The following is a 17167-nucleotide window of genomic DNA, read 5'->3' as shown; positions in this document are numbered from 1 at the left end:
TATTAGAGAGTCAGGCAGTCAGTGTGGGGCTGTCCACATTGCCCTGAGCTATTAACAGATAGAATGTTTCAGACTCCTGACACCACTTTTATCCACCTCCAAACTAGGGACATCCAGGATGGGCAATAGTTTGTTTGTCAGAATATCAACTCCAAAAATATTCTTCTACAAGAATGTCATAGCAAAAATATCGACAACCAAAATATCATGGAGCTAAGCTTATATCGCTAAGTATTGATTTGTTGTTCTTAACTTTGTTTCTACCTTTCTTTTAGATATATATATGTTTTGTTAAAAATATTTATAGAGTGCACGTACACCATATGGTCTAGCGCTAGCTATAGGGGGTAGCCTGTTGCTCGTTGATTCATTCATATGCCTGGGAGAACAATCACGTTTTTAAGAGTCTCCTGAATTGAGGGTAACTCGTAGAGGATCTGATGTTAGAGGGAGGAGAGTTCCAAAAATGAGGGGCCAGGACCGCAAATCTAGATCCACCAAATCTCTTCCATTTGAAGATGGGGATCACCAGAAGATTAAGATGGGATGACCTCAAGTTCGGGGCAGGGACATACCTCTGGATAAGGGTAGAAACAATTTACAGGCATATGCCACAGAGGGATTTAAAGATGAAGCATCCAATCTTAAATGCACAGCGTTGTGTTACTGGAAGCCAATGTAGCTTCCTCATCAGAGGAGTGGCGTGGTGCCATCGGCTGATGATAAATCAGGCTAGCTGCCTCATTTTGCACCAACTGCAATCTTCTTGTTAAATACAACGGAAAGCCGAAGTAGAGTGAATTAGCATATTCAATGAGAGAGATGACTAAGGATAGAACGACCTGGATAAGGGCTTCCAGGGTAAGGAATATATATGTATATTCACTGAAAAAACACAAAGGCTACAGGGACGTTATTGTTAGGTGTACATGTCAGTTAAAACATACTTTTTTAAATGAACAAAACCACTGATATTGAAGAGTTATAGTTTTTTTCAAATAAGTATAACTTGTGCGCGATAAAGCGACTATAATTCACGCCCTAGCCATTCACAGTGTTGTCATTAATGATGTCATTTCAGATGTTGCAGTCATGTTGTCAATGATGTCACAGAACATGCCATGAGTGATGTAATATGGAAGTTAATTAGCAGTGCATAGCGTGAATTATAGTTACTTTAGGACACAAGTTATAGTTACCTGAGATAACTATAAGTAGTGAATTTCAGTGGTTTTATTTGTTTAAAACAGTATGTTTTAAATGACAGTTTCACTTATGTATAACTTTCATTGACCACTTTGTTTTTCAGTGAATTTCTATGTTTTTTTAAAATGTAAAGTAAGATATTATCACAATTCCTGACTATAACGTCACTTTAACCTATGTTTTTTTCAGTGAATTTATATGTTTTTTAACTTAAAGTAAGTTGTGTATCACTGTGTGCGGCATGTAGCTGAGTGCAGGGTCTGCCCTGTGGCCAGGGCATGTGCCCAAACCCACGAGGGTGCTCAACACCCCACCGTGTATAGCCAAAGGCCGTGGGCAGCATGTGGTTGAGTGTTCATCCCCTCTGCGCACAATGGACTGTCATAAAACAATCAAAAGGGTGCCATTTTAAGCAAAGCAGACCTATTAGTTTTGTCAAGGGGTGCACATGAACATATGTAAAACACACCTATTGGATTTGTCAAAAAGTCACCAATAACTATAATCAAATGTATATTTCATAACTTGACACATTACACTGTTTAATAATAGTTATTAAATAAATAAAAAAACATTAATTAAAATAAAACATTAAACATGTATTCAATTATTTTTTTAAACAAATTTCAGGCCACAAAGTGAAGCTATAGAACAAACCACAAAAGGTCCCTGCATCCAGCTGAAAAGCACAATGGCCCAGCTTTGAGTGCTTTAAAAATATGGTTAAATCCCCTGGGGTCATGAATTCAATGACCTATGATACTTACTGTGTTTTGTTTATGTTGCTGGGGGGGGGTCCTGCACCCCAACAGCCTTCCAGAACATAATAAACTGCTTGGTGGTGTCCCTGCCCCTTCCGGGGCACCACTAGGATCTAAAAATATTATTAAAAAGTCCTGGTAGGGCATTATTGGGCACTCCTTCCAAGGAGCAGTTAATTTATAATTTGTTTAGTAATTTTTGAGTGCCCCTGTGCCTATCCGGAGCACTCAGGTTCATTACAATAGTTCTGAGACTGTGGGTGGGAGCCCAAAGTTCATGTGGCCACTGCTTGCTCCCCAGCCAGCACCCATAACAGGTGCTGGCCGGAGGCGACATTTTAAAAAAAGTGAATACCCCAGGGCCCACCTTGGGTACCAACACTAAGCTAGTTATAGGGAAACACATGTGGGACCCAGCAGCCCCGTGGCCCCAGCCACTCCCCAGCCAGTGCCCTTGGTGCTGCTGGTGGGTCTGCCTTCTTTCTTTGCCCCCACCCAGGTGGGGGCATCTTCTTTCTGTGCTCCTGCCTTGGCGGGAGCAAAGTTGTGTTTCATGCCCAGGAGAGTGTGGGCAGGGAAGAAAGATTACATTATCTGCCCACACTGCACGGAACACCACACTGCACTGGTATTGAGCCCTGGAAGATGAGGCACTGATGTGAATCTATGGACAGCAAAGTAGTCCAGATGCCCTCCCCCAAAAAACAATGGCCTTAGGGGTTGGGGCCCCATGGCCTTAAAGAAGGGCGGGGGAAGGCACTGCATGCTCCCTCCCTATTTTATAATAAGCTGGTCCAAGGGAGGGCGACACAGGCCTAAAAGAGGCTCAACTAGGGGGCCGCACACAACCCTCCCTAAAAAACGAAAGGTTTTTTAAATGCTAATTACTAACTATAACGTGCCTGAAACCTATGGTTTTTTCAGTGAATTTTTAAGGTGTTTTAAATGGTAATTTCTAACTATAACGTGCCTGAAACTATGTTTTTTTCTGTGAATTTCTATGGTTTTTTAAATGCTAATTTCTAACTATAACGTGCCTGAAACCTATGGTTTTTTCAGTGAATTTCAAAGGTTTTTTAAATGCTAATTTCTAACTATAATGTTAATTAAACCTATCTTTTTTTCTGTGTTTTTTAATTATCAACCCATTCTCAACTTGGTGAAAACTGCAAATCTCACCACTCTCCCATCAATACCTTACGCTGATGTGCTGCACAGACCTCACTATGCAAAGCACAAACCTCTCCATGTGGAGATATACTATTGATACTTGTGGTGTAGTGCACAGTGAACGCAACCATGTTACCTCAGGCAGTGGGGAAGATCTCAGTCATGTAGCTGTGTTGTCCCCCCCTGGAAGCGGAAGCAGAGTGGGCTGCTCCAACGTACGCCACTCCAGCGTAGGAGTATGAATAAATAGGCCAGGCCCTAGGCATGGTTCACTTGAGGGAAGACCAACGAGTCTGTCACAGCGGCAGCCTTTACCCTGGCACGGGCCTCCTCGACACAGGCCACCTGCGAACCCAGCGGCACAGCACCGCAGACTTATGTCTGTACTGCCTTCGATCTACACTGCGGACAGCAGTGCTCACAATTCAGATGCAGTGGCGATTGCAGATGTCGCAGCCCAGTTCGCAAGACACTTTGCTCTCAGTGCGGCCCACCCAGACCACGCATCATCGCACGGTGTGCACACACTGTGTGCTTCAGGTGCTACTAACTCACTGCACCATAAATCATCGCCACGTGGCTGTGCACCCATCCTGACCGCTGCCTCCGCCCTACACTGGGGTTACACGGTTCACAATTAAAGATCAGTAGCGACGCAAATTGTGTAAGAGAGTATAATCGGTTAAGAAGACCAAATGCTCCCAATCTGTGCAGCTCAAGTCAACGTCACCTGCCTGTGGGCCTTTGCTGACCACTGCCTCCGGCCTACACTGTGGGAGACCGGCGACACGTGGTGCCAACTAACCCTGTTCAACACAAGCCGATACCACATGTGTAACTGTGTCCTGAGGCCAGAATGGCAGCGACCACAGCACCAGACTCCCTTCGATCAGTGAGGGGTATTTAAATATGGAAGGCCGGCAACACGTGGTGGCACTGAACCTGCACTACGCAGGCCGGTGGGGCCACCAACGTATGCACGTGGATGTGGGCTCTTGCTCACCGCTACCTGTGGCCTACACTGTGGAAGACCGGTGACAAATGGTGCCACAAACCGTCTTCAACACAAGCCGATCCCACATGTGGAACTGTGTCCTAAGTCCTGAATGGTAGTGACCCCAACTCCGTGAGACAACCACAGCACTAGACTCCCTTCGATCAGTGAGGTATATTTCCATATGCAACGGCGGCGACACGTGGTGCCACTAACCCTGTTCAACACAAGCCGAACAATCCCACATGTGGAACTGTGACCTGAGTCCTGAATGGCAGTGACCCCAACTCCGTGAGACAAACACAGCACCAGACTCCCTTCGATCAGTGAGGCATATTTCCATATGCAATGGCGGCGACACGTGGTGCCATTAACTCTGTTCAACACAAGCCGAACAATCCCACATGTGGAACTGTGTCCTGAATCCTGAATGGCAGTGACCCCAAGTCCATGGCAGCGACCACAGCAGCATACTCCCTCTGATTAGTTAGGCATATTTCCATATGCAACAGCGGCGACACGTGGTGCCAATAACTCTGTTCAACACAAGCCGATCCCACATGTGTAACAGTATCCTGAGTCCTGAATGGCAGTCACCCTAAGTCCATGGCAGCGACCACAGCACCACACTCCCTTCGATCAGTGAGGCATATTTCGATATGCAAGGCCGGCAACACATAGTCCCACTAACCCTCTTTAACACAAGCCGATCCCACATGTGCAACTGTGTCCTGAGTCCTGAATAGCAGTCCCCCCAAGTCTGTGGCAGTGACCACAGCACCACACTCCCTTTGATCAGTGAGGGGTATTTCCATATGCAACTACAGACTTCAGTAGGCAACTAAGTATCACAGTCCTACACTCTACATATTATCCTTTTAGTATCCTCGCTTCAAGAAGTTTTTTTTTATATCAGTTATAGCTTTACTACAATGACCAAATGAATCTTCAAATGCAAACTAACATGGAATAGCAGTCTACACTACAGGCAGTACAGCTCGCAATTCCAATTTTAAATGCTAATTTCTACCACAAGATTGTACTCAGAAAATACAACTCTTCGTCTATGTATTCTATACTTATTTAATCTTTTCATCTTACGCCTACACTGCACCCAGTAGGGCTCACAATGAAAATTATTTCTTCATTCATTAACTACAGAGTCCACTAGGCAAGTAACTATTACAGGCCTCAAATCTACATATTATCCTTTTAGTATCCTTTCTTCTTGAACATTTTTTATATCAGTTATAGCTTTAGTACAATCACCAAATTCATTTTCAAGTACAAACGAACACTCATCAGTAAACACTGCGGGCAGCAGACCTCGCAATTAGAATTTTGGGCACGTGGTGCCAACTAACACTGTCCAACACAAGCCGATCCCACATGTGTAAATGTGTCCTGAGTCCTGAATGACAGTGACCCCAAGTCCATGGCAGCGACCGCAGCACCAGACTCCCTTCGATCAGTGAGGCATATTTCGATATGCAAGGCCGGCGACACATAGTCCCACTAACCCTCTTTAACACAAGCCGATCCCACATGTGTAACTGTGTTCTGAGTCCTGAATGGCAGTTACCCCAAGTCTGTGGAAGCGACCACAGCAGCATACCCTCTTTGATCAGTTAGACATATTTCCATATGCAAGGCTGGCGACACGTAGTCCCACTAACTCTCTTTAACACAAGCCGATCCCACATGTGTAATTGTGTCCTGGGTCCTGAATAGCAGTCACCCCAAGTCCGTGGCAGTGACCACAGCATCAGACTCCCTCTGATCCGTGAGGCATATTTCCATATGCAAGGCCGGCGACACGTAATTCCACTAACCCTCTTTAACACAAGCCGATCCCACATGTGTAACTAAGTCCTGAGTCCTGACTGGCAGTCACCCCAAGTCCGTGGTAGCGACCACAGCACCAGACTCCCTCTCATCAGTGAGGTATACTTCCATATGCAAGGACAACAGCACGTGGTGCCACTAAGCCTGTTCAACACAAACTGATCCCACATGTGTGACTGTGTCCTGAGTCCTGAACGTCAGTGACCTGAACTTCGTAACAGCAACCACAGCACCAGACTCCCTTCGATTAGTGATGGGTATTTGCATATGGAAGGCCGGCGACACGTGGTGCCACTGATCCTGCACTACGCAGGCCGGTGGGGCCACCAACGTATGCACGTGGCTGTGGGCTCTTGCTCACCGCTACCTGTGGCCTACACTGTGGAAGACCGGTGACAAATGGTGCCACAAACCGTCTTCAACACAAGCCGATCCCACATGTGGAACTGTGTCCTAAGTCCTGAATGGTAGTGACCCCAACTCCGTGAGACAACCACAGCACTAGACTCCCTTCGATCAGTGAGGTATATTTCCATATGCAACGGCGGCGACACGTGGTGCCACTAACCCTGTTCAACACAAGCCGAACAATCCCACATGTGGAACTGTGTCCTGAGTCCTGAATGGCAGTGACCCCAACTCCGTGAGACAAACACAGCACCAGACTCCCTTCGATCAGTGAGGCAAATTTCCATATGTAATGGCGGCGACACGTGGTGCCATTAACTCTGTTCAACACAAGCCGAACAATCCCACATGTGGAACTGTGTCCTGAATCCTGAATGGCAGTGACCCCAAGTCCATGGCAGTGACCACAGCAGCATACTCCCTCTGATTAGTTAGGCATATTTCCATATGCAACGGCAGCGACATGTGGTGCCAATAACTCTGTTCAACACAAGCCGATCCCACATGTGTAACTGTATCCTGAGTCCTGAATGGCAGTCACCCCAAGTCCGTGGCAGCGACCACAGCACCACACTCCCTTCGATCAGTGAGGCATATTTCGATATGCAAGGCCGGCAACACATAGTCCCACTAACCCTCTTTAACACAAGCCGATCCCACATGTGCAACTGTGTCCTGAGTCCTGAATAGCAGTCCCCCCAAGTCTGTGGCAGTGACCACAGCACCACACTCCCTTTGATCAGTGAGGGGTATTTCCATATGCAACTACAGACTTCAGTAGGCAACTAAGTATCACAGTCCTACACTCTACATATTATCCTTTTAGTATCCTCGCTTCAAGAAGTTTTTTTTTATATCAGTTATAGCTTTACTCAATCACCAAATTAATCTTCAAATGCAAACTAACATGGAATAGCAGTTTACACTACAGGCAGTACAGCTCGCAATTCCAATTTTAAATGCTAATTTCTACCACAAGATTGTACTCAGAAAATACAACTCTTCGTCTATGTATTCTATACTTATTTCATCTTTTCATCATACGCCTACACTGCACCCAGTAGGGCTCACAATGAAAATTATTTCTTCATTCATTAACTACAGAGTCCACTAGGCAAGTAACTATTACAGGCCTCAAATCTACATAATATCCTTTTAGTATCCTTTCTTCTTGAACATTTTTTATATCAGTTATAGCTTTAGTACAATCACCAAATTCATTTTCAAGTACAAACGAACACTCATCAGTAAACACTGCGGGCAGCAGACCTCGCAATTTGAATTTTGGACACGTGGTGCCAACTAACACTGTCCAACACAAGCCGATCCCACATGTGTAAAGGTGTCCTGAGTCCTGAATGACAGTGACCCCAAGTCCATGGCAGCGACCGCAGCACCAGACTCCCTTCGATCAGTGAGGCATATTTCGATATGCAAGGCCGGCGACACGTAGTCCCACTAACCCTCTTTAACACAAGCCGATCCCACATGTGTAACTGTGTTTTGAGTCCTGAAGGGCAGTTACCCCAAGTCCGTGGAAGCGACCACAGCAGCATACCCTCTTTGATCAGTTAGACATATTTCCATATGCAAGGCCGGCAACACGTAGTCCCACTAACTCTCTTTAACACAAGCCGATCCCACATGTGTAATTGTGTCCTGAGTCCTGAATAGCAGTCACCCCAAGTCCGTGGCAGTGACCCCAGCACCAGACTCCCTCTGATCAGTGAGGCATATTTCCATATGCAAGGCCGGCGACACGTAATTCCACCAACCCTCTTTAACACAAGCCGATCCCACATGTGTAACTAAGTCCTGAGTCCTGAATGGCAGTCACCCCAAGTCTGTGGCAGCGACCACAGCACCAGACTCCCTCTCATCAGTGAGGTATACTTCCATATGCAAGGACAACAGCATGTGGTGCCACTAAGCCTGTTCAACACAAACTGATCCCACATGTGTGACTGTGTCCTGAGTCCTGAACGTCAGTGACCCGAACTTCGTAACAGCAACCACAGCACCAGACTCCCTTCGATTAGTGATGGGTATTTGCATATGGAAGGCCGGCGACACGTGGTGCCACTGATCCTGCACTACGCAGGCCGGTGGGGCCACCACCGTAATCATGTGGCTGTGGACCCTTGCTCACCGCTACCTCTGGCCTACACTACGGTCAGCACGCCTCACATTTCAGATAGAGTCCTGATTCCACATGACGCAGTCCATTAGCCAAGACACATTGCTCCCAGTGCGGTCCGTCCACACCAAGCATCATCACAGGCTCATACAGTCTCACTGTTTCTGGTGCCACTAACCCTCTTTAACACAAGCCGATCCCACATGTGTAACTGTGTCCTGAGTCCTGAATGGCAGTGACCCCAAGTCCGTGGCACCGACCACAGTACCACACTCCCTTCGATCAGTGAGGCATATTTCGATATGCAAGGCCGGCGACACGTAGTCCCACTAACCCTCTTTAACACAAGCCGATCCCACATGTGTAACTGTGTCCTGAGTCCTGATGGCAGTGACCCCAACTTCGTGGCTGTGACCACAGCACCAGACTCCCTTCAGTCTTATTTGTTGTTCTTTTCTTTAAATACATTTTTTTTATATGTAAATCTATACATGACTAAGATTCTTCTTCGTCCAACCGCACAGGGACACTTTCAGGCCCAAGAAGGTTGTTGGGGGTATGATGGTAATGTGGGAAGAGGGTGCATTACCTGCTGATGTGGGGAGAGGCAGCGTCAAAGGGCTATCTATCACAGAAAGAACTCTGATATGTTTTCACAAATGCCTCGGACAAATGCCAGATGACGGACTGAATGATAAAATGGTTTTTCAATGCTTATGTAGTGTGAGTTATGAACAGTTCACACCCAGGCTCGCAGAGGGCCAGCTGCGGCCCATTCGCTCGACTCACAGACGAAGTACTACAAGCCGTCCGCGTCATTGTAGCTATCCCTGCCCTGTTCCATCGTACTCAACGCCACGCCACTGTGATTACGTTCTGACGTTGGCCCCACATAGCTACCTGTCGCAGGCGTACTCGCTGTTGGTGTGCAGGTCAGTGGTCTAGTTTCAATATCACACGGACACTCCCTCAGGGCAGGTTTGCACACACACTACACCCATCCAGCACATGCGTCACAGGCCATGTGACCACGCAAATATAATAGATCGACAACGTAACATCCTTTATTGCCGGTGCTGACTAGATGGCGGACGCTCCACGTGTCTCAACCATAAAGAGTCTTTGAAAGTTGCGCAGAAGGTTAGTCGCACCATGATCTGTATAGCCGTCAGGGGCCTACCACCCACTTGGCGAGGACTTCAGATGCATAGGGATAGTACTACCCGAAGCACATATGGTCATCAGGGGCCTACCACCACGCGGCATGCACTTGAGTTCCACAGGCTTAGTGGCCCCAAAAGCTGATGTGGTCTCCGCCAGTGATGACTCAGGACTCAGCGACATGTGTGAGATCTGCCGGGCCGCAGAGAAGCTGATGTGGTCTCCGCCAGTGATGACTCAGGACTCAGCGACATGTGTGAGGTCTGCCGGGACGTGGAAAACATGATGTGGTCTCCGCCATTCATGACTCAGGACTCAGCAACATCTGTGAGATCTGCGGAGAAGCTGATGTGGTCTCTGCCATTCATGACTCAGGAATCAGTGACATATCTGGGATGCGCGGAGTTTTGACGGGCCCACTGCTGCACACTCCGGTGGCACCAGGTAATTATTTGCTCATGGATGCACAGAGCTGACAGTCTCTCTCTCTCTCTCTCTCTCTCTCTCTCTCTCTCTCTCTTCTTTTCCTTCTATCTCTCTAACTCTCTCTCTTCTTTCTCCCTTTCTCACTCCCTTTCTTTCCTTCCCTCTCTTTTTCTCTCTGTTTTTTTTTTTCCTTCTCGGTTTCTCTGTGTCTCTCTCCTTTGATATGCCCATTACACACGTCCTTATTTTATCCTTTATTTTCCAGGCTCTGTCGTCGACATCCATGGTCCCCACAGGAGTGTTCCGCCTTGTTGTTTTCTATTATTTTTGTTAAATTTTGTTTATTAGTTTATCATTCATATATATATGTTAATAAAAAAATAAAGTTTGAAAATAGTTTTTCGTTTATCGTTTACATATATATTTATAAAAAAAGAAAGTTTGAAAAAAAAAAAGAATAACTTTTTAGTTGTCACTGCTGTGTGACTTTTTCTTGTTCTTATTACTGTTATTTGATGGAGTCCACCATGGTATAAAATTTTGGGGCACTTGTCGCGGGAATACTGGTGCACCAACTTCTGAATAGTGTGTTAGATTTATCTCAACTTTACTTCCATTAAAGTGCTGATAATGAAATGCAGACTAGTCGTTCCCGTACAAAAAGACACGAGGTGCGCCTTTGCGATTTATTCCAAATACTAAAATCCTGTATTGAATTGCACTGAGGTAGTGGCTGCACTTACAGTGTACACACAAAATCAATTAAGAAATTTCATTGTATTTATATTGATTGGGAATAGTGCGTCAGTTGCTGGATCTTGACGAGATACACTGCTCAGTTCGTATATTGTTCTGCACACGAAAAAAATCACATCCCAACTTCACACCAACTGCAATGCGAAACAAATTCCGGCGATAAGCCACTTTAGCACCAGGGATTTTACACCTGCTTTCTGCTGGTGTTAAGCAGGACGACTACCTGCACCATGAAAGGGAACACAGCCAAGAGCCACACCAGAACACCCACAGGTGCCATAGAGTCAATGAGCATGATATAGGGATACCCATGAGGGCCACAAGACTCATCGCAACAACTCCAGGACCGCCAATGCCCCCCAAACTCGCATCTAAGCAAGTGTATCCCTGTGGTCATTGTCTTAGCATGATAAGCAGGAGCCCTGAAACATCACAGTGTGCTGTCACCTCAGCGTTGGCAGTGAGCCTGGACATGTAGCTACGCACGTATCCTCCTGCATGCACAACCGGCGTGTGCTGGTCCGGAGTACACAGGTCAGCGCAGGGGTGTGCCTATCCGGCAAGGGGAACGGGGTGTCTCGGACATGTCCGTGTACAGGAAGTGCGGTAAGTGTGTCTCTGTGTTCTGGTGTGGCCTGCCACAAGGGCCGCAGCACTCAATGTTGTAAAGTGGCATGTACCACATCCAAACGGCACTGTGATGGTGTAGTTTGAATGTAGCAGGATATTTTCTCGAACATTTAACGGCACGTGCAGGTTAAAAGTTCACAATTGTTTTAAGTTCGAACAGTGCCTTCCAAATGCAAGTAGCAGGTGTGGTAGCAGGTGTGGTTCAGTTGAGCAAATTTTATCCTATGAAATGTACTCCACATTGTAACTGCTTTTCCTTAACCAATCACAAAGATGCTTTTCCACAAAACGAATGTGCACCCTACTTTTAAAAAAGAATGCTTTTCATCTCCCAATCACGTACCGTTTTGTATGGCAAAAAAAGTACTTCCCCACCTTTAAACATATCTCTTATTCTACCAAGGAACTGCATGAGCTACAGACTTCTTTCCATACCTTCCAGCCATACCTTCAAAATGCTAGTGTGGATCGTTGGACATAGCTATATTTTCTGGTGCAAGAGGTATGCAGAACAGACATATTGACTTAGACCTAGGTTTACAAAATGTGGATATTAAATGGTTTGCACAGAGAAGATTGAAGTGGCACCAATTGCTACCTTTGGTTAAAACCTCTTTGCATCTTCCACACCCTGACCTCATGATTGTGCATTGTGGTGGAAATGACCTAGGCACATTGACTGGGGTAGGTTTGGAAATGCTTATGAAGGACCCCTTTGAACACCTCAGCTCAGCACCATGTGACTCTGGGCAATAGCTCACTTAATAGCTCACATAATTTCCACGCCGGCCTCGAGGGCCTTCAGAACCATAGGGGTGAGTGGTTTGCGCTTTACAAACACCGTATTGATTTGATACGCGCAAATTTACCTTCGCACTCCCTGTATAACACCCCCTAAGCACCATACACAAGTTACAATGTTCGAAACAAAAGTTCCTCTGAGTAGGTATAACTACATGCTGACACTACTTGACAGATGTGGCACAGCGGCCTGAGCACATGACTTCACAGCATATGACACACAGTTTGGATTCACGCTTTCATCCCCGACTCCGGCAGCACCTCAGCTTAACACCACAAGACTCTAGACAATACCTCACATATTTTCCGTACCCCAGGACTTTCAAACGAGTAGGAGTCAGTAGTGTGTCCTAGTAGGTATAAACACATGCTGACACTACTTCCACAGGTGTGCTGCAGCGGCCAGGGCACATGACTTCACACCACAAGACACACAGTTTAGGCTCACGCTTTCATCCCCGACTCCCGCAGCAGCTCACCTTAGCAGCATCAGACTACGCAATACCTCACTTAATTTCTGTACCCAGCACTTTCAGACCGGTAGGTATGAGTAGTTCGCTTCGCACTCCCTCTTTAGCATACCCTAAACACCCCACAGAGGTTACAGTGCTCCTACCCTCCTCTTTCCTACTTTTTTCGCCCTTTTTTCCCCTTACTCCCTTCAACAGAATCACAGAATGGGGGCCAACACTTCCTAGTTGCAACCGCTCGCACTGCTCGCAGCCAATAAGCATATATTATATTATATTATTCAAAACAACAAGAGCAACCCTTATGTCCTTGTGAACCGGGTAGGTACAGAGTACAAAACAATATCCACAAGGAACTCACTTGTAATCATAATACACAATTTGTGACTAAATACGTCACTCTGATTTAATCACAACAAAAAATAGCTATTCTTTTTTGGAAAGCATATCAAATCAATTTCACATCCACTTTCATAATAAGCCCTCACCAAGGCCTATACCTTTTTTTTGTAAAACCTAACCTCAGCCGAGGTAGGTGTTTATTTTATTCAAAAGTTCATTTGTTTCATATCAGAAAAATATATACATTTCTAAAGTTGGACATATATACACAATTCAATATTTACAGTGATGTGTGACCCCAAGTGAAAAAAACCATAACCTATTACATTACATATGTATAAACAAGGAAAAAGAATTAAAAAGGGTTATTGGTGATATATATAAGGACAGATTTTGTAATTTGTAAATGATTCAACCCGAAACTGTCTCTATTATATGTGTTGTCGACGGCGTTTCGACCCACTCTAGATACCGGGTCTCTTCAGGACTGTATTTCTGGGGACCAGATGTATACACTCGAGTCCAATGGATCCCGTATGAATTGGTAAGGAAGATTACTCTCAACTTCAGTTTACTGTCTCACTAGTAACGGCCAAGACACGGATCGGAATACTCCAGTGTGTTTCCAATGGTAATATAACCTCTCAATCGGTAATTTTTAGCATCTTTTAATTTCACATAAGGAGAGATCTCACTGATGAGCTGGATTACTCCCGTAGCGACTGGGGCGTCTGTCATTCAATGAGGACGATAGCCAGAAAACGCTGTAACCATGCGGGACGCAATCCGTCGAATACCGCAGCCAATAAGCAGCAAACTCGTGCTCATAATGCCTCAGCCAATCAGATTGCAGAATTCCTAAATATCGATATCTGTAAATTTCGATATTTCGCAAAAACTACTGAACGGATTTACACCAAATAAAAAAAACGTGCTTTCTAGACCAAGACCCTTCTTCCTGCTAAATTTGGGGTAATTCCGTTCACCCATTCGACCTGTAGCCTTGTCTAAATTTCCTATGGAAATTAACATGGAGAAAACACATTTTGGGACCCCCCTTTTTTCTCGGCCCCCCCTTATGAATCACCCCCAAACTTTCAACATAGGAGCTGTTATGAACAACGAATTAGTTTGGAAAATTTCATGAAGATTCATCAAACGACGCCAAAGTTATAAGCAAAACAAAAAATGCTTTTCCTATGGAAACTTGGTCCTAACTATAATTACCTACTGGCGACCGCCAGAAGGTACTATATATATATATATATATATATATATATATATATATATATATATACAGTTTTGCTGCTTACTTCGCTCCCCAATCCTCGAGATAACAAAGCAGGCACGGACCACGGTTCTGTGCAGATTATTTTATTCTTCGCTAGTCGGCCATGACGCGTTTCGGTCCCTCCTGGACCTTGATCACATGTATATATATTCACTGAAAAAACCATAGGTTTCAGGGGCGTTATAGTTAGCTGGACTTTTCACTCGTACAAAACCATTGAAATTCCCCCGTTATAGTTAGTTCAGCTAACTATAACTTGCGCGCCCGCAATGCACTGCTGATAACGTCACATATTACATCACTCATGACATGGTCAGTGACATCACTCATGACATCTCTGATGACGAGTGAAAAGTCCACCTAACTATAACGCCCCTGAAACCTATTGTTTTTTCAGTGAATTTCTAAGGTTTTTTAAATGCTAATTCCTAACTATATCGTGCCTGAAACCTATGTTTTTTTCAGTGAATTTCAAAGGTTTTTTAAATGCTAATTTCTAACTATGCCTACAGAGATAGGACATGTGAAGAAAGATGAAAAAACACACAGAAAGAAAAAAAAGAAATGCAGAAAGAAGCAACAGAAGTCTTCAAAGACGAAGAAAAGTGCAGGAAGAAGGATAACGTGCAGAAGAGCCTTGTTGCAAAATCATCCTGTACCCTCAACTTTTTCAGACGGATACTGGTGGTAACTGAGTCTGACTAACCAGTCCTAGAACCAGTGCTATGTTAAAAGACACTCAGAATACAGTGAAAACACCTACATACACTAGGGAACACTACGCGTTGGGGTCCCCCTGTGATTAGCATGACCTCCTCTGTAAGCCCCTAGTATATAATAGGGCAGGGGATTAAAACTACCTCTTTCACACGTCACCTCAGGCCCCGTCCCCGCCCTGTGGCCATTTTAAGTTGGGAGATTAAGCCCCCTTGAATCCTGAGGGTCCCTGGGGTCCAACTAGACCACTAGGTACCTTAAGTAAGCGCCACAGAGCTGCGTTGCAGAGAGGTGTAAAAAGTGACACGGCCTGGACCACCTCTCTGCAACGCAGTTCAGTGGCGCTTACTGGAAGCACCTGGTGGGCTAGTTAGCCCCCAGGGTCTCTCAGGAATGAAGGGGAATTATTTCCCCAACTTAAAACGCGCCATAGGGCATGTTTGCACACGTGACCTCAGGCCCCGTCCCCTCCCTTCCCCACTGTGTAAACACGCCCTGTGGCCGTTTTTTAAGTTAGTAGATTAAGTCCCCTTGAATCCTGAGGGTCCCTAGGGGCAAAATAGCCCACCAGGTACGTCCAGTAAGCGCCATTGCAGAGAGGTGTAAAAAGGGGCACGGCCTGCAACACCTCTCTGCAACGCAGAGCAGTGGCGCTTACTGGAAGCACCTGGTGGGCTGGTTGGCCCCCAGGGTCCCTCAGGATTGAAAGGGAATTATTTCCCCAACTTAAAGCGCACCACAGGGCGTGTTTGCACACGTCACCTCAGGCCCCGTCCACTCCCTTCACCACTGTGTAAACACGCCCTGTGGCCGTTCTAAGTTGAGAGATTAAGTCCCCTTGAAACCTAATGGTCCCTAGGGTCAAACTAGCCCACTAGGTACCTCCAGTAAGCGCCACAGAGCTGCGTTGCATAGAGGTGTAAAAAGGGGCGTGGCCTCAGAACACCTGTCTGCAACGCAGCTCCCTGGCGCATACTGGAGATACCTGTTGGGCTAGTTGGCCCTCAGGGACCCTCAGTATTGAAGGGGAATTCATTCCCCAACTTACAACTGGCCAGGGGGCGCGTTTGCAGAGTGCTGCAAGGAGGGGGCGTGGCCTCCGGCGCGATGCAGGTGTTTTATTTATTTTATTTTTTTAAGAAGTAGGGCTGTGTGGCCCCCCTTCTTTTTCTAATTTATTGGCCCTGGGGACCCCATCCCCCAGGGCCTGCACCCTAATTTTTTTTGTTGAAAAAAATTAATTTGGCCCTCCCAAGGCCTTAATAGGCCCCGGGGACCCCAATCCCCGGATCATGGCCTTTTTTTTTTTTTTTATTCTTTAGGAGAGGGGCTGCGTTGCCCCCCTCATCAGGCCACTTATGGCCCCGGGGACTTTTGTTTTTATTATTTAAAAAAAAAATATATTTATAGAAACACCTAGGACATGCTGGACAAACCGTATATACCTATCACCATGACGATTTGCGTGATATTCATTAAAAGGCGACTATGCATACAATGAATCCACGTGGAATGTATTTACACCGCTAGTGAAGCTCTGACGTGTCTGACGCCCTACCGTGCGTAATCCCGGCGCCCCCGCCGGTGGGTACTCTCCAAGTAGACACACTTGTCGTTTATTTATACAAACATGGGTAGCTATTGACTGGCACATTTAATACACACACTCTCCAAGCCATTCAAAGGGGATTCGACAAAAATTCGACCAAACTATGCAAGAACCCCCCCTCACAGTTGATAAAACACACATCCACCGCCGGATGTGTAATACTTTTTATTTTACTCTCTGGAAAGGAGACAACCTCACTTGAGAGTCACAGTGTGCTCCTGGCTGAGCCCAATGGTGTGTTACACCCACCAGTGCCCGCCGAGTGCCACACACCTCTGTGTTGTATTCCACCAGCTTGTGCGTATGCTATGACACCCTCTAGCCCATGTGCACTGTAACACCACCCCATGAATATGTCATGCCACACTTGCCTTCGCAAGGGTTATATTGCCCCATCTAACGTGCCTTCCTCGATGCCTGTGTTCTAACGCTCAGCGCTATGC

The 17167-nt window shown here is 45.9% G+C and overlaps 1 protein-coding gene across 2 annotated transcripts in view; it reads right to left on the bottom strand.

Moving 5' to 3' along the window:
* Positions 1-17167, bottom strand: part of CPA6 (carboxypeptidase A6) — a 906257-nt gene that overhangs the window by 337520 nt on the left and 551570 nt on the right. The gene's annotated exons all lie outside the window — the stretch shown is intronic.

This window comes from Triturus cristatus, chromosome 5_1 (assembly GCF_964204655.1).
Source record: "Triturus cristatus chromosome 5_1, aTriCri1.1, whole genome shotgun sequence".
Lineage (NCBI taxonomy): Eukaryota > Metazoa > Chordata > Amphibia > Caudata > Salamandridae > Triturus > Triturus cristatus.
This window is presented reverse-complemented; position numbering and strand designations above follow the sequence as displayed.